This window comes from Oxyura jamaicensis, chromosome 3, assembly GCF_011077185.1.
Source record: "Oxyura jamaicensis isolate SHBP4307 breed ruddy duck chromosome 3, BPBGC_Ojam_1.0, whole genome shotgun sequence".
NCBI classification, from domain to species: domain Eukaryota; kingdom Metazoa; phylum Chordata; class Aves; order Anseriformes; family Anatidae; genus Oxyura; species Oxyura jamaicensis.
The window spans coordinates 74,978,703-74,997,730 of NC_048895.1; the positions used below are offsets into that span (position 1 = coordinate 74,978,703).

Sequence of the window (19,028 nt, forward strand, 5' to 3'; positions counted from 1 at the left end):
TAACATAAAGAGTCATTTTCATAATTGCTTAGTTGATGGCTAATAGCAGAACTCTCTATGATTTACTTTTCCTTTGTATATATCAGAAATTAAAATGTATTTGGATTTGCAGTTCAATTTGCCAGACAGATACATATTTTATCAAGAAAAGGAGATAGAAAGCAGAGTGGGGAAAAAATAAAAATAAAAATACATTTAATACATTTTTAGGACTAAGAAGTAAATAAAATAAAAGGGATATATGGATATATTTGTTTTAATACCAAATCAGAAAAAAGAAAAAGGAATCCATAGCTGCCTAAGTAATCTTTAGCCACTGAAAAACAACTGACTGTTCAAATTGATATTTAGCCTGCTATATTAAAGTACTTGGTAAATTTAAATATACAACATTAAGACAAAAATGTAAAGCTATATTTTCCATCAAAATCTAGTTTTGTAATTTAGTTTTAAATTTTTCTCATCAGCACCGTATATTAAAAGTCTTAATACTACATTTCCCATGGTTGTGATGTCCAAGTGACCAATGAATACCCAAATTTCAAATATTTTGTTTAGTAAAAACAATATGAATAGCTTCCAAGCATTCAAATGAACATATGAGCAGTTCTGCTTATCTTGTTTATTTCTAGATGTGATTACATGAAATTAGGACAAAGAATAAAGCTGCTCAGCACACTACAATTTACTATAAAAGAGATTTGAAAAAAACTTTCACTGAAAATATCAGGGCCCTTAGGGCACCCACACCCTTGCTTATCCGTGGTCACTCTCTGCCCTCTCACTCCTCCACCCCCATACCCAGGGCCCCACAGTAACCCTCTGGCCACCAGCTCCAGCAAAAGTGAGGCCAAAGCGTGGCTGGCTCGACACAGCCCTGCCCTGCCTGACCATGGGTTCAGCCAAGGCAGGCCCACCTGCAGGCCCAGATGCCCAGCTTGCTTAGGCCCTGCCTGTCCCCATGCAGTTGTCCAGTACCTGCGGCATGGGGTGCTCCCGTGTCCCTGGCTGCCCTAGTCATGGATGAGGCATAGGGAGTGGATTGGATTCTCAGGCCCTGCCCTGTAGGACCCCATGTGAAGCCCCTTCGCCTCTGCAGCATCCTGACAGCAAACTGGGCAATAAAAGTTTAGTACTGTTGAATTTGTACCAAAAGGGTTCAAGTGTTCGCTGCTTTGTAGGACCAGACATCTAGTATGCCATTCCAAACCTAAGCACTAACGCATCTTCAGTTATCCTTAAGTAAATCTGTAGCACAAAAGAATCTAGTGATGTCTAAAATCTATATTCCTGTCAACAATATTTAGACTGTGTATTTGAGAATGGCTCTGCCTATTTAGCTGATTCAGTTTGGGCTGCTTCTCAAGCCAGGTGGTATGAACGATAAATTTTCTTTGATCTCACTAAAGAAAAATTAGGGCTCCCAGTTCACTAATATGTGCTAAGACTTCTGTATGTTTTGAATCAGTTGGATTTACTGTGCATGTGTAAACTACAGTTACAACCTGTGTGCAGCAGTTTGGAAGCTTCCAAAGTGTGTCGAGCCCACCAAGGACATATATGACCCATGATCTACATGGTCAGTTAGATCCCATATGTCCTGAGGGCATGGAATTTACTGCACCCAGCTGATAGGTATGTGCCTTACAATGCAAGTTATCTCACAGTCCAATTAAAGACATTTCTCTGGATATATGGAAATCTCCAGGAGGTGTTCAAAACTCTCAAATTCTGCCTAGACAAGATTTCCAAAAAGACAGTGTAGCTAGTGAAATGAAAGTATATTTTATCTCTAAAAATGAAAGCGACTTTTGGGGAATCAGTCTAGTTTCTCTCAGCTAATGCATAAACTCTTTTGATTTCAATGAAATAAAAACTCAGTCTGATCACCACATTGTATATACATGCCATCTGTCTCCAAGAATGATGTAGTGATTGTTTGAAATCCATTATATTTCATTTTATTGTAACTATGTGAGATAATTGATAAACTCTTTCAGCTAGTTTATGAGACAAAGTTCAAACCTCTAGCAACCACATTTTACCATCTACAACATGGATCTGACAGATTGACTTTAACAGTGCTCTAAAAGATTAATACAAGCAATTTAAAAGTTGTGAGGATTCTGGCCTCAAGGGGAATCCTTGTGAAGGTATAACACACAACACACTTGTGACCTGAGGCCAAAAGAATCATCATTTCATACCCAAAGCAGTGAGTGAGATAAGAACTCTAGTGCAAGGAGAGAATATGAATACATCTGCCACAGACAATCTAATGCTAGTCTCCCTTACACTGACAAAACAGTATTAAAAGGAGTGGAATTAGATGCAACCTAACCAATGGTCAAATATGGCATGGTGATTTTTATTTATGTCAAATTGTATAGAGAATAGATATTTAACAAAACTGAGGAAAATGAGGATGCCAAGAGGATGATCAGAGGGATGGAGCACCTCTCCAATGAAGAGAGGCTAAGAGAGTTCGGGTTGTTCACCCTGGAGAAGAGAGTGCTCTGGGTAGACCTTATAGTGGCCTTCCAGTACCTAAAGAGAGCCTACAGGAAAACTGGGAAAAAGCCTACAGAAAAGCTAACTCTTTTTCATGGACTATAGGGATAAGACAAGGAGAAATGGTTTTAAACTAAGAGAGGGTAAACTGAGATTAGATATAAGCAAGAAATTCTTCACTCAGAGGGTGGTGAGGCACTGGCATATGTTGCCCAGAGAAAGCATGCATGCCCCATCCCAAGAGGTGTTCAAGGCCAAGATGGATTGGGCTTTGAGCAACCTGGTATAGTGAGAGGTGTCCCTGCCCATGGCAGGGGGGTTGGAACTAGATGATCATTAAGTACCCTTCCAACCCAAACCATTCAATGATTCAGTGAAAACTACAGTGAATCCTCAATGAAGTCCACTGAAACATGTTTTATATGTCTAATTTCCTGTTCTAGAGAGTGACTTAACACAATATAAATAAAAACATTTTCACTGGCATATCTGGGAATCAGCTATTCCTCCTGGTATTTTAGAAGGATCAGGATTAGCTCTAAAAGATAAAATAAGATCTTGCATTTCAAGTAATGAGAAATTAAATAGATCATTATCACAGAGATGGGTGTTGCTAGGAAGCTACACAGTGGATTTCATAGATCCAGAATTCAGTAAGATCTTGCATTTCAAGTGATGAGAAATGAAATAGAGCATTATCAAAGAGATGGATATTACCTGATTGATAGCTGCAGATACTATATGTAAATAAATAACAATAATTATTACAACTTGTATCATTGTGGCCAGAAGGTTACAAAATGCAGAATTCCATTAAAGTAATAAAGTTATGGTTTGTGTTCTTCAGACTAAAAAAACATTTGTGAACTGAATAGAATGGTACAGGCATCAAACATTGAAGAATCAGGAAACAATGATGGTAATGCCTGGAAAAAAAATAAAATAAAAAAAAAAAAGGAAAAATCAAGAATCAAGAGGACTAGACAGAAATTAAAAAGTAGGTGTATATTACGTTATGTACAGAAAGTATTGAATATAAGACTAAAATGTAACAAGAAAAGTAATTGACTGAGATGTCAATTTACTAAACTTCTGCCTACTTAATTTAAATAAATGGATTTTCTAATGAAGCAGAAATATCCATATATACACAAATAAATGCAAATTTAAAATATATAGCATTTGCAGAATGCAGTCAGCTAGTTAAGTAGGAAACAATACTGTCCAAAACTCAGTGTGTATACCTACCATTGTATCATTGTTTAAAGATTCACTTGAATAATAGGCCAGGATGATTGCACCTTGTAACAGTTTCCTCTTAATTGCTGAATAATTTATGTGAAAGTACTATAGTTGTCTTAATTAATCAAGAAAAAATCCCTTGTGAAATGTCTAATTCAAAGCAAGAGAAATTTCCATTTCAACATCTCACTACAAATAAGTTAAACACATTTTTTTTTGATATCTCACTCTATTTGCTTTTAAAATGAATATGCAGTGTTACAAACAGCACTGCATACTGCGTTTAGTGCCTTGTTGTTGTTTGATTGTTTTAGTTTTGAAGGGTTGCTGTACACAGCACAGGTTGCAGGCTGAAGAATTATTAGAAAGTACAGAAGCTGAAAATGTGTATTAAATTACTCTCACAACCTGTTCAGTGAGGGGATCCAAGGCTGGAGCACTCGCTCCATTGAATCAATACAGCAAGGCTTCAAGAACACTTAAGTTACATATATCTGATTTGTGACCACCTTGAAGTACCCTTGGTCACATTTATTTTACCAATTGTATAATACACCTGGCAAAGACTCTTCTGGAATTTGACCTACCCACAACGCATCTTGCATCCTGAACACCTAATAAACTCACTTTATTCTCTTCTGCAGAAGACCTACCTAACTCTTCCTATCATTCACAGTTATATGTAGCAAAAAATACTACACCAAACACCTGAAAGAGAGCCCAGGATTTAAACTGAGCCAAGAGTATCAGTCTCCTTTGTTTCTCCCCAGATATTTCAGCATTTTTTGCTCAGTATTCTGTTGCTTTCCTGGCTCAACCTAGGGATACGCTGGAAAACCTAGTCAAGAAACAGCTCAAAGCTGCCTGGGGTCTTGGATGAAGGTTTTATGAAAACAAATGTTTTTGTCTTTTTAGAAAAGTCACAAATTTACTGAAACCTCTGACCAAACACATCTTGCCTTACACAATCAAGAAGACACAAATCCACAATCTCCTTCCAGAACTGTTTCCAAATCAAGACAGAAAAGCTGTCTGCCAGTGAGACTTTAAGCAGCATGGATCACCCTGTGAACACCATGATAATGAGAGACGCTTCCCCTCAAATGCAGCAGAAACAGGTTTGGTAGGGCCAGAGTTGCCTGAAGGAGAATCCTCAACATTTTTCCTGTACCAGAGTGATTAAGATATCCCCACACAGGAGGAAAATACCAGTCAGGAAGTAATTGCCATATTTTAACACTGCTTGTGTAAACAACAAAACTCATCCTAAGTTTTCAATAGCAATTATGGAGGACATGAGATGCATTTCATACGAGGCTTTGTATGCTGCGTTCTTTATACCTCTACATTCAACCTACCTATGCTTTCCAAGTCTCCTAGACTAAATGTCTAGGAGATGCCTAGACTAAATGACTAGGAGACACATCAAGTCTCCTAGACTAGATGTGTCTGTCCCTGGGAAGTCCACACAGGAATGAAAGAATATAAAATATCCCCACAACCTTCTCAAGGTTCTTGGGAACTGCTCTTTAAAATTATTATTTGAGTAACTCTGTTCTGTAATAAAGATAATACTTCTAATGAAATGGCTGAGTCTGAAGTTCCTAAATACAGTGAAATGTGGTTAATATAGTAAGAATCAAAAAACCTGTTTTCTCTCATCCAAAGGGAAAAGAGGGCTTGCTGTTGTTCAAGCAGTAGCTTCTATGTGTGCAGCACCTACAAGCAGGGAAGATACTGAGATATTGCTAGATAAATTGTCTCTCTGATTTTCCTTTTTTCATTTTCTTGTAGGGACTGTGTTGGCCTTTCATACCTGTTTGTCATCACCTTTGTATTAACATATATGGAATATTTTACATGTATTAGATATACATCCTTTATTCTCTTTATCATTCTTGTGAATATCTTACTCATCTTCCAGAAGTTTTGCTTGAAACTGTAATGGAGGTCTCATGATGGAGGTCTCACAAATGAATTTTATGCTCCTTATCTTCACCAGTGTGGAGAATAATCTTGAAAATATCTCTATGATAATTATTAACTCAATAAAATCTAGCACTGAATGTGAAGAATGTTTAAAAGTATCAGAAAATGACTAGTGACATAAAATGCTCTAGAGATCATTCACAGACCATAGTCCAATTCAAAACCAAGTGAAGGCAGCCCATGGAGAAAATAAATAAATAAATAAATATTTAAACAACAAAAAAAATCACATTTATTGAATTTTCCAGATAGGAAAAAATCATTTTGCCTTTTTCTATCAAAAGACAGAGAGCACTTTTAAATAAAAAAGTAAAGAAGTGGTGAATACCTTGCTGTGTATCTGGAAAAGAATGCGTTGAGGTTGGAGTAGGAGAGAACAGAAAACTGGGCTGGAAGAAAGGCTTAGATACTACAGGAAATATAATGGCAATTATTTCCAGGCATAATGGCAATTATATTCAGCCCAAATATACAATGATTATTAAAAATATTTGTAGTGATCATTTAATATCTGAAAACACCCTCTCCATCCCTTGTTTAGAGTATATAAAGCATACCTGGGGCTTCTCAAGAGTGGAGAGCCAAGCAATAACTGCCCCAAAAAACTTAAAGCTCTGTATAAAATTTCTATCATATCCTTGTCCATTAAACAAGAAATTCAATACACCAAAATGTCTGAAACCTTTGCCAACAGCTTCTACTCTAGTAGCTTACATACCTACATTCATTGAGTGAGGACTTTGCTTTGCAAGATATAAATGCTGTTTTGAGCTAGCCCCACTAAACATACATTTTAAACACCCTGGGGTACAGATTCTGCTTCTCTCCAGCCCAATAATATTATCTGCACCTAATAACATGAAAGCTTGGTCTTTAATGGAGCTTCTGTGTGCTACCACTGTAATATCTTAAATAGTATCCACTCACTCATTTTTATATGAGTGTCATAGAAAGCTAGAGGCACATCTTTAATTTTAAGCTTTCTTCTTTAATTTCTGTGCAATAGATGAATGTGGTTTAGGTATCACATTTCTAAAAATGAACATTTATTAAACTTTGGTAAATCAATAAAAAAATCCCAGCAATCCTATTTCTTCTGCCATATTTCTTCTTTTATTTTCCCTTTTTTGTTGTTTTTGTTTTACTTTGCCACCTCCTTCTCTTCACTGTTGAAGGAACAGCTTATATATGGCAGGTTTTCCCTCTGGTTTGGAAAGCCTCAGGCAAGTTTTGGTAGCTCCAGTCAGCCCAGTTTTCTATAGATTATGTATTGTATCTATTTGAATTTTTCATTAAAATATTTGTTTTGACAATATTTTCCATCTGAACCAATTATTTTTAAAACTCTTATGTCTAGGTGATTTTTGGGACATCTGATTTTGCTTCTTTTTAAAACATAAGTTCTGCTTCTGCTCAGGAGAAGCACTTTCTTACTAACCTGTGTAGTTGTGTGTAAGGCACATATCCTGTGATCTAGAAATCTGTTATTTCATCTGGTTTTCTATCTTATCATTGATATGTATCAGCACAGGTCACTGGAACACTCCCGTGTTCACCAGGCAACTGAAAGATTCTTCTGTATTTGTATAACAAATATCACAAAAAGAACAATTTAGAGATACAATCTAGATTATTTGTACAGGCAATTATGCATATTTTTTTCTGCATGAAACTTGTCAGCTGGTGCAGATTCTTACTAGCCAGCATTATATGAGTGAGAGATAAATAGCATAACAAGATTAAGCAGACCTATAGTGGCTGCAGATATACCGGAAGATGTCCGTCACATTTCTGAAGCTATATGTAGATCTTTATTCAGCCCACCACTGCAGAAGTGTCAAAGTAAGAGCTACTTTAACCATAAAAAATAAATATAAATATAAATATAATTGCAATCATCATCTGTTTCAGTACTAGGTTGCTTTTAGTTAAGGGTGGTAAATATGGGTTTGTCAAATAGACATACAAGTGATATAAGTTTATCTTACTCCATCAGGATATGCCTCTCAGCAGTATTTGAGGAATAGTCAAAAATCACATTGGTCCTCATTCTTTTCTTTTTGATGAGGTGATAGGAAACATACTCCTGTCCTCCTTTTCTTGCAAACACACACTAACTTATTGTCTCAGAATTTATTTCTATGGTTATGCAGATATTGGAGGATAAAGAGAAAACTGAAGGTATCTCTGAAAGTATCCTAGATATTCCACTTAAATACATAAAATAAAATGGGATAAATCTTTGTTCCCTCTCTGTGTGGCCTAAGCAGCTGACTGATGAGCTGATGCACCTACCTATCTTCCTAGCACCTTCTTATCATAAAGCATACTGTTCTTTTGCATTTTTCTTTAGCATACAGTCCCTCTAGACCCCTATTCTTTCAGCCAACAGCCTCTGAAGAGCAGGAAAACCCTGCAGTTATTTCTTTCTTTTGTGATGTTTCATTTCCTGAAACAGGTCAATCTTTCAACAGATATGGACTGAAAGTTTAACACACCTTATCTTACAATTAATTGTAGGCAGTAGGTGGAGTGTTAGTGTATTCAAGTAAAATAGTGTGATGAAAAGACTTTGTTCGTATAAGCAATTTGAAGGTGGGATATGAATTAGAAGAACTTAATTCAAAATTTCTTTTACCTATTTGCTACATCCTTAATGAATATAAACCAGGAAAATATATTACACTATAGAGACTGTCTCTTCATTTTCATATTCAATTTACACATTTGAGTGTTCACATGTATGAAATCCTAGTAGGAAAATCTGGTCACAATCTATGCTGCAGAAATAAGTCAGTAAAAAGTAAGGAAGAACATTTCTCTGTTCCTTCTTTTCGAGGACTTAAATTCAAAGTATGCCAAAAAATTCTCCAGCTTTCTGAAGGAAAAAACAATTGATTTGGGCCATGAGGCATGGCACTGCGTGGGTGTATCACATCTGCTATCACCCACAAGTCTCTGGGAAGGTTGAGAGGTACAGTGTACTGTTAAAGAGTGTTAGAAGCACTGGGTACTGGGACATGGAAACACTGGGACATAAATCTACCAGAAGCCACTTGGCTAGTTAATAGCAGACGGTCTAACAACCATCTCACTGAAACAAAACCCCTACACACAGTGGGAGGAGCAACATATTTACCCACAAGTTGGTAAAACTTATTTTAATTTTGTGAATTTTAATTAATATTAATGTTTTAAGAACAGCCTAATATTTTTTTCTCACCTTTACAATTTCCCATCAGCTTGTCATGAGTATTGTGAAACAGGAAAGAAACATTAATTAAATATATTTATAAAATCTTAAAAGTTACTTGAAAAGGAAAACATTTATTTTCAAATACAAAAGCAAGTGCAAATATTTAGAAATAAATAAGGTGTTTTTATCACTTCAATAAATATTAAAATGTGTATCTGCTACCTCACAGAATCACAGAATCACAGAATCATCTAGTTTGGAAGAGACCTCCAAGATCACCGAGTCCAACCTCTGACCTAACACTAACAAGTCCTCCACTAAGCCATATCCCTAAGCTCTACATCTAAATGTCTTTTAAAGACCTCCAGGGATGGTGACTTAACTACTTCCCTGGGCACCCTATTGCCTAACAACCCTTTCAGTAAAGAAATTATTCCTAATATCCAACCTAAACCTCCCCTGGAGCAACTTTAGCCCATTCCCCTTCATCCTGTCACCAGGCATGTGGGAGAATAGACCAACCACCATCTCGCTACAGCCTCCTTTCAGGTACCTGTAGAGTGCAATAAGGTCGCCCCTGAGCCTCCTTTTCTCCAGGCTGAATAATCCCAGCTCCCTCAGCTGCTCCTCGTAAGACTTGTTCTCCAGACCCCTCACCAACTTTTAATTTGTTTATGGTTAATTGCATTTATATTTGTATTTAAAACTTTAAGTTCCTATTGGACAATTTGGTAATAGCACTAGACCTCAACATCACCTTTGTGTTGACTCCACTTCTGCAGCACCTCTGGTACCCAGATCATCTCCCCAGCAGGTCCACACACACTGTCTGGGCCCAAGGAAGTTCATGTTCCAAGACAAAGTATTTTCAATCTAGCCTACCCCAAGAGGATAATTCAGTTGAAATGAATGTTCAATTTGCAATGTTTTTGAAGGTCTGTTATCTTTGGCAACATCTGTGTCCAGCAGCAGTTCTCAGATGCTTATGGTCTACAAAGCAGGGGAGTAACTGGTTCTTCCTTATGGTATTTAGACCACAACATAGACGCAGGAAAATACACATCGGTAAAATAATACAGTGATAGCCACCTACAAGAGTTGCTATTTCAATAAAAATAATTTGGGTTTTGCTTGATAGACAGTAAAGTAGAAGAAAATTTTTTTCAAGGGTGCTAGAAGATATTTTTGACAACTTGGCAATGGAATTTGTTACCAAAACCCAGTAAAGGTTCCCTTTCCTGAAGCTAGTTCTCTCAAAGTTAATGATCATATTCAATGACACTACCTGATTTTTTGTTTCAACAGCAGCTGCTTATGATGTATAAAATACTTCAATATTAAATATTTCTCTTGATCTGAGAAAGTGCAATTAAATTAAAGATAAGAAGACCTGCATTTCATTTCCACATAAGAAAACCTCATGACTAGCCACCACCACCAACTACAAAAATGTCCTGATCATTACATCATGCCTTCTTTTTACAGCAAAGATTATGTTTAAATCTTTTCAGTGTAACAGTATATATTCTGTAAAAGTAAGTACTGTTTGTCCATCATAAACATCAAATGCCATTTTGGTGTTTTTACTGTATTTATGATTTTTAAGGAAAAATCTCAATAGAGCTTTTTATCCTCTTGATTATTTTTATTAGTGATTTGGATGAAAGAACTGAGTGCACCCTCAGTAAGTATGCAGATGGCACCAGGCTGGGGGGAAGTGTTGATCTGCCAGAGTGTAGGAAGGACCTGTAAAGGGACCTGGACAGGTTGGATCAATGGGCAGAGGCCAATGGGATAAGGTTCAACATGGCTAAGTGACGAGTCCTGCACTTTGGCCACAACAGACCCATGCAATGTTACAGGCCTGGGGAAGAGTGGCTCAAAAGCTGTGCAGAGGAAAAGGATCTGGGGATGTTGGTCAATGATTGCTTGAACATAAGTCATCAGTGTTGGCCAAGAAGGCCAATGGCATCCTGGCTTGTAACAGGATATATAGCCAGTAGGACCAAGGAGGTGATCATCCCCTGTACTTTGCTCTGGTAAGGCCACACCTTAAGTACTGTGTCCATTTTTGGGTCTCTCACTACAAGAAAGACATCAAAATCATGGAGCATGTCCAGAGAAGGGCTACAAAGCTGGTGAAGGGTCTGGAACAGAAATCTTTTCAGGAGCAGCTGAGGGAACTGGCATTTTTTAGTCTGCAGAACAGGAGGCTCAGGGGAGACCTTATAGCTCTTTACAACTACCTGAAAGGAAGGTGTGGGGAGATGGGGGTTGGCCTCTTCTCATGGAAAACAAGTGATAGGACTAAAGGGAATGGCCTCAATTCTTACCGGGGAGGTTCAGGTCTCAGGTTACGAGAAATTTCTTCTCAGAAAGAGTAGTCAGGCATTGGAAGTAGTCAGGAAGCCCAGAGAGGTCATGGAGTCACTGTTCCTGGGGGTGTTTAAGAAAAGGTTGGATGGCATGGGGTAGATGCATGGTTTAGTGGGTGATATTGGTATTAGGGGAATGATTGGACCAGATGATCTTGGAGGTCTTTTCCAACATTAATGTTTCTATGATTCTATGATTTATTTTCCTCCCACAGGAAGTTAATATGGCTGACAACAATTTTATTCCTGATTTATGAATGTAAGTGAAGAAATTAAAATCTATTATTTGTGAGTGTTGAATAGATACATCATACTATAAACTACATTTTTTTTGTTGTTGTTACTGTGCTAGTGACCTCAACAAAATCACCTAGTTTCACATACATCTATTATTTAACTAGTTCTGAGATCCTTTCCCAGGAGAAATAACCCCAGGGTTTTGTTTATATGTTTTCCAGAAACAGAAGTTTTTTAACAATGTCAGTATCACTTCACTTTCGTATTTTACTACATACCTGGAATGAAGTATGCAGTTTATCAAAACAGTCTTCAGAATTTCAAATACATAAGGAATATGATAACCTGGGTTCTGTCTAGACATACAGTATAGAATTTCAGAGAAGCTGCTGTGTAAAGCACTCATCCCTCTAATCTAAATACAAACTTGTACTCAGACTGTGTGAAACCGATCTATTATTTTGACAATCTTCTGTGCAACATACCCCTTAAATAACAATATAGAATTTTTTAAGTTACACTGATTTTTTAGACCCTAAAATAAGAAAAAAAATAAACATGCCTTGATTGCTTTATGTTTTTTTATGAGTGATTTCATATGAAAGATATATATTTGTCACCTCTAACTTTGGTTTTGAGGCTTTGTCTCATATGTTTTTTGCTGCTGCTTTTTACATGGTTTATTGCTATAATTCTTCGTAAATTTTGTTCAGCCCAGCAGCTGAAAACCTGTTAGTGAGTAACCAGAACTCCCAGTCACTCAAAAAATAGGCAGGACATTGACTGAGACCGTGGAGTTGAGAGACTGAAGGAGAAACAAAATGAAAGAAATAACGGCATATACAATAAGTCTTTTCAGTGCTTTCCATGGAAAAAGAAGAACACCATATCAATCCTAAAATAACCAACAATCTCTGAGCTTGTCTTTCCTTTTTAGAGAGGAAACCTGTTTGATATCTGGAACTTCCTTGAAGACTATTTCACTTGCACTTTCAAATCAACAGTCTATTTTAAAGTAGTAAATTTCTTAATCAAGAACAATGTTCCTTTACACACTATTATTTTGACATACACATGCAACTTCTACATCTATAACATTATTCCTGTTCAGTGGCAAACAGCTTACAGCTCTTACAACAGGTCTGTCCTGAAAGTACCTTTCACCCATGTTTCACTATTGATTAGTTTCTGCAGGGAAAAGAGGTAGTGCAGTTAGCTATTCTGGTATGGGAAGAGTGTGTAACCTCCAGCACTTCAGGATGATCTCAACATGATTTACTTTGCCTCCACAACTTGTTTGTAGGTATTTGCACAAAAAATGAAGATGCTTAATATTGACAGCAAAGTAAGAATGATTGTGAAAATAAAACTTCATGTTTAGGATTTGTCAAGGTCTTTTTATGCTGTGTATTAAATTTGTACCAGCCACATTGGTGTAGTAGACAATATTTCCATTTCATTATGTATTGGTAGGTATGTTTGTCAGCAATATTAAAGTTATACACCTTGCAGGAACATAGCATATGCAGAGCTCCTTGGTTCTCGTTGACTCTGCTATTTACAGCAGCTTCAGTGTGTATATTAATTTCTTAGCTTGAAAAACCTGCCAAACTAATGTCATTAAAGCAAAGAAATGGCAAATTACCTTACTGAACAGCACCTGACATTAATTTAACAGTGTGACTTTTGTTATTTTCTTCAGTTCAATAAAAATAAGGCCGTGACTTTTATTTTTCCTTGCTATACAAATCTAGTAATTAACAGATCCCAAGTCAAAAAGCCTAAATTCTAGTCTTCACCCCACTCAGCTGACATCAAATTATATCTAATTCCTTAACACCTAAAGCCAGTAGTGCAGCCAGTAATGCTTCTTATTTCAAATTTTCAACCTGCCCAAAGTTCTGCTTTTGTGCATGTCTAGAAGCACTTCAGGCTCAACAGCAGCATAAATGCTAAGTAAATTCAGTACTCAGACCTAATGTGGTGCACAAATAGATGAGGAATTCCTTCATCTATTTTGCCTTCAGTGCTTAATCTGATAGGTGATGTTAGAGCATGCCTATTGGATTTGGATTAACACAAAATACCACAACAGCCAGAGGAAAAGATGGCTTCCCTAATTTTTTTCCAGTGCTTAATACACTTACTCGTCTGAATCCTGCAAGAATTTAAATCTATGCTTTAGCCCTGAAGCTGATTGTCTTAACCATCAAATTATTGAAAATTCAAAGATAATAGAATTGGGGAATGTTTTTAATCCCTTCTATTGAAGCATTTCTGTTTTACATAAGAGCATTCAATATTCAAAAGACCAGCGGAGAAAGAAAGAGCAGTATAAAACTTAACAGATTAGGAGGAGTCATGGAGCTCATTCTTTTGCCTTAAGGATTATTATCCTTTTTACAGTCAAGGGATAAAAAGTTATTTTATGTCCAGAACTCTTCCAAGCAAGTCTGTCACTAAGCTAGAAAGTCATTTTACCTCGTACAGTCAATAAATCATTAATTATAGTACAAAAGCTAAGACAGTATCAGCATTAGGTTTGCAGCAGATGTGGTTTTAAATGTCCCTCATACAGAAGCAAAAATTGACCTCAGAACTACAATATCCTGTATGACTGTATTATCCACTAAGTAAATATATTAAAAAGTGGGCTGCTTCTCTACTTGTCTTTCAAAAAAAAAAAAAAAAAAAAAAGTGATTAAAATGTGTATTGGTTTTGTTTCTCTTTAAAGAAAGTTTGGTAGACTACTGTAAAAAAAGACCTTGAGATATGAAGCCACTTCTTCACTGATATCACAGAATCACAGAATCACAGAATAGTCTAGGTTGGAAGAGACCTCCAAGATCACCAAGTCCAACCTCTGACCTAACACTAACAAGTCCTCCACTAAACCATATCCCTAAGCTCTACATCTAAACATCTTTTAAAGACCTCCAGGGATGGTGACTCAAGCACTTCCCTGGGCAGCCTATTCCAGTGACTAACAACCCGTTCAGTAAAGAAGTTCTTCCTAATATCCAAACTAAACCTCCCCTGGCACAACTTTAGCCCAATTCCCCTCATCCTGTCACCAGGCATGTGGGAGAATAGACCCCCACCTCACTACAGCCTCCTTTCAGGTACCAGTAGAGTGCGATAAGATCGCCCCCGAGCCTCCTCTTCTCCAGGCTAAACAGTCCCAGCTCCCTCAGCCCCTCCTCGTAAGATTTGTTCTCCAGACCCTTCACCAGCTTCGTAGCCCTTCTCTGGACTCGCTCAAGCACCTCTATGTCCTTCTTGTAGTGAGGGGCCCAAAACTGAACACAGTACTTGAGGTGCAGCCTCACCAGAGCCGAGTAGAGGGGGACAATCACTTCTCTGGACCTGCTGGCCACACTGTTTCTTATGCAAGCCAGGATGCTGCTGGCCTTCTCGGCCGCCTGAGCACACTGCTGGCTCATATTCAGCTGACTGTCAACCAATACTCCCAGGTCCTTCTCTGCCAGGCAGCTTTCTAACCACACATCTCCCAGCCTGTAGCTCTGTCTGGGGTTGTTGTGCCCCAGGTGCAGGACCCGGCACTTGGCCTTGTTGAACTTCGTACCGTTGGCCTCGGCCCATCGGTCCAGCCTATCCAGATCCTCCTGCAGAGCCTTCCTACCCTCGAGCAGATCGACACACGCACCTAACTTGGTGTCATCTGCAAACTTGCTGAGGGTGCACTCGATCCCCTCATCCAGATCATCGATGAAGATGTTAAAGAGGACTGGACCCAGTACCGAGCTCTTAACCCAACCAGCCAGCTCTTAACCCAACAAAGTGTACGCCAGTCCAAGCCATGAGCAGACAGTTTCCTGAGGAGAATGCTGTGGGGAATGGTGTCAAATGCCTTACTGAAGTCAAGGTAGACCACATCCACAGCTCTTCCCTCATCCACTAAGCGTGTCACCTTGTCATAGAAGTAGATCAGGTTCGTCAAGGAGGACCTGCCCTTCATAAACCCATGCTGATTAGGCCTGATCGCCTGTTGCCCTGCAACTGCCACATGATGACACCCAAGATATTCTGCTCCATGAGCTTCCCTGGCACTGATGTTAAACTAACAGGCCTATAGTTCCCCGGGTCTACCCTCCAGACCTTCTTGTAGATGGGCGTCACGTTTGCTAGCCACCAGTCAAGTGGGACCTCCCCCGATAGCCAGGACTGCCGATAAATGATGGAAAGCGGCTTGGCCAGCTCCTCTGGCAGTTCTCTCAGTAAGAGAGAACTTGTAAGCAAATGTTATAGAACTGTGAATCAGATTGTACTAAAAGACTTTCACGTGCCTCTTTGTTATCCCTATTTGATTCAGTAAGCTCACATTTCAGTTTTGCATTTGTTCAGTAAGCAATGGCCTCTAAATGGTGTGCAAGCAGCCTTTCAGACGCTGAACTTTCATTGAAGCCAGTAGAAGTCCTGTTTCCTCATGTGAAAGCAGCATCAGTGACAGCTGAGCAGTGACCATCAGGCAGTTCTACCCTGTCTTATTTCAAATCATTACATTCAGCAGAAATTTTATAGGGAGATTAATTTCCTTTCATTATCTGATATTTGCTGTAAAACTCATTTTCTCCTTGAAAGAGTTCTTTCTTTTTCTGGCAGAAAAATAAGAACTACAGTAGAATGTTGGAAATTGAATGGCTTTATTCCAAAAGGAGGAAATAGGATGCAGAAATATTCACCATGAAGTAAGACTTTCTGTCTCCCTGTGTTCTATTTATATATATATTGGGATGATGCTCTGAACAGATATATGAAAAGAAGAATATTGACAACAAAATAGCAGCAAAAGGCTTTACACGCATTTTATACACTCTATCCTCCAAGAATGCATCTTCTCCATGAATAAAAGTAGTGGCTCCACATGACTGCACAGTGTATCTATTTCAGAAAGCCAGAGTGAACAAATGGATCCTTCCCACACTATCAGTAGTATGATTTTTCTAGAAAGTAGCTGAACAAGAGAGAAAGATTAGGTTTATGCATTAAATACATATATACTTATATACATATACATATAATACGTATATGCATGTTTATTGACACATATCATCCATTAGAAGTAATCACCTATCTAGATTTTAGATACCAGCAGTGTATGCTACATCAGCCTTGCATGCTGTTTAGAATTTTTGTGCAGTTACCAAGACAGGAAATTAAAGATTATATCTGAAAAGTAGTTTAAAAGGTGAACATAATGTGAATGAAATGAAACATCTATTAAAGATACTGGGCAAGTTTTATTCTGATTTACAGCAGTGCTGCCATCATGCCTGCAATGATATTACACTTGTATAATGAGGAGAGAAATATGACCCATTGAAATAGCACATTCATTTTGAAAGTAAAATAGGACTAAGGGTTAGATCCACATCGGGATATCAGAGCCTAGCCTCAGGGTAAAGTGCATACCTAAAATCCCTGAGTAATTTAAGGAGGCCACTAGATGATCAGGATTAGTAATCTTAAAATTCCCAATAGGTATCTGATGGGATAAGGAAGGATATATCTAAAATGAGCAGCAGACAGGAATAGTCCTGAAATTCTACTCCTTCCTGAAGCACAGATACCTCCTCCAGTCTTCAGTTGCAAAGCCTAGGAAAAACTGGAATTCATAAACCTGATCCATCTCCAGGATTTATGTGCATATTTTTCCCTTGTGGTCATGGCTATGTTTTATATAGTAATATTTCTGAGATGTAATTTATCTGGTTAGGCAGAGACAGGGGTTCAATACTTCCCTTAAAGTAAGAGAACTCAAAGCTTCACCTTCTAGCTGCTTTCAAAGCATATAATCGTCAGGCTAAAATACACAGACCATAAATAATACAATGCAGTACATAGATAATGTACAAGCAGAACAAAAACATTTACACTTCAGTAAAATGTATAAAAGAAATCGAGTATATGGGCATGGACAGATGATGAACACAAAAAGTAAACAAATAGAGGAGAGAACCTGAGATAAATGATAGCGAGTTCTGAACACAGGAACCTAAATATTGGAAACTGTTGTGTCACAGCACAGGAGAGTTTTAAGGAGTTCTCAAAAGAGAGCAATACATTAATTTCACTAAAAGTGAAGGTCAGGAGAGAATGAAATCAAAACAGCCCACAGCTGGGTGATGGAAGCTAACATGAGGTGGTGATTAGTACGTGAGGTTTGCACATATGCGTATGAATTGGGTAGGCATGTATGTCTATGCACTTCTATGCACTGAGAGTGCTGAATGTACTGAATCAACATTTCAAAAATCTTCAAGAAAATCAGAGAATACTAAGGTGATGGAGAAATAAAGTGTTATGCTACACTGTAACATGTATGTACACATGTCCCTGTCTGTGAATACACATGCTTCAACACTACTCTCAATAGGTCTATGTCACACCTTCTCCCTTCCCCACACTGGACAATCTACCCAGAGGCAGTTGGCGCTTAAAAGGTGTATCCTCAGAGTAACACTGGAATTGAACAAGGCCTGGGGTTTAGTCATGTGCACCACACCCTAACACCACTCTAAGCATGTATCACCTACTTGGCTTAGCTTTGCAAGTATCTTCTGAATGAAATGGACAGACAGACTAGTATACAGACACACAGGCATAAATCCAGAGTTCTATAAACTGCAAAACAAATATGTTTATTGTTGGGTTCTGTAGCAATATACTTCTTTTGACAGCAAGAAAATATGGCCTGGAATTGCTTTTGATGAGTAGATGAGAGACAAACTATATATTTTGTCTCATAATTTCACAATCCAATAATTAAGGAGTCCCTGACTACCTTGCAACTGGTCAGTTGCCCCTGTTAGGGCCTACTGAAAGAAAACCAAAGCAAAATTTAAGAATGAATAGTCTTCAGTAATAAAATTACAGAAACAATTGGAATGTAGGTTAGATTATAATAGAGTTAGGATGAAAATGAAAGTGTGAATCTAGTTTATTAGTTTTAATTAACCTGATGTGAGAATATTAAAATGTACTATTTATCTTCGTGTGGATAGGCCCTATTTTAGCCAATATCCTAGCCAATCCCCTTCCTAGCCAACACTTTTGTTTTATTGGCTAATTAATAAAAGATCAAATATTGATAGCTTGAATTGTATTTAAACTTGAGATTATATCATATCATTCTAAGTTTGTTTCTCTCAAGTGACTATCCACATCAAAACCACCACCTAATAAGCAAAGGATAAGACTTTGTTGTAGGGTAACCCAGCAGGCACCTAAGCACCACAAAGCTGTTTGCTCACTCACCCCACCCCTCCCAGTGAGATGGGGGCAGAGAATCAGGAAAAAATGTAAAAATCATGGGTTGAGATAGTCTAATAGGAAAGAAAGGGGGTGTGAGGGTGGAGGAGAATACACAAAGCAAGAAAGCAAGTGCCGCACAATTGCTCACCACCAGCCAACTAATGCCCAGCAAGTCCCCAAGCAATGGCACTCCCTCCTGGCC

The 19,028-nt window shown here is 38.0% G+C and overlaps 1 protein-coding gene and 1 long non-coding RNA gene across 2 annotated transcripts in view; one reads left to right on the top strand and one right to left on the bottom strand.

The window, feature by feature from the left end:
- Positions 1 to 19,028, bottom strand: part of GRIK2 (glutamate ionotropic receptor kainate type subunit 2) — a 377,958-nt gene that overhangs the window by 335,521 nt on the left and 23,409 nt on the right. The window lies entirely within an intron of this gene.
- LOC118164391 overlaps positions 18,555 to 19,028 on the top strand; it is a 19,398-nt gene continuing 18,924 nt past the window's right edge. Inside the window, exon 1 of the long non-coding RNA XR_004749473.1 lies at positions 18,555 to 18,566. This is a non-coding gene — a long non-coding RNA (uncharacterized LOC118164391). The remainder of the gene's footprint in view (positions 18,567 to 19,028) is intronic.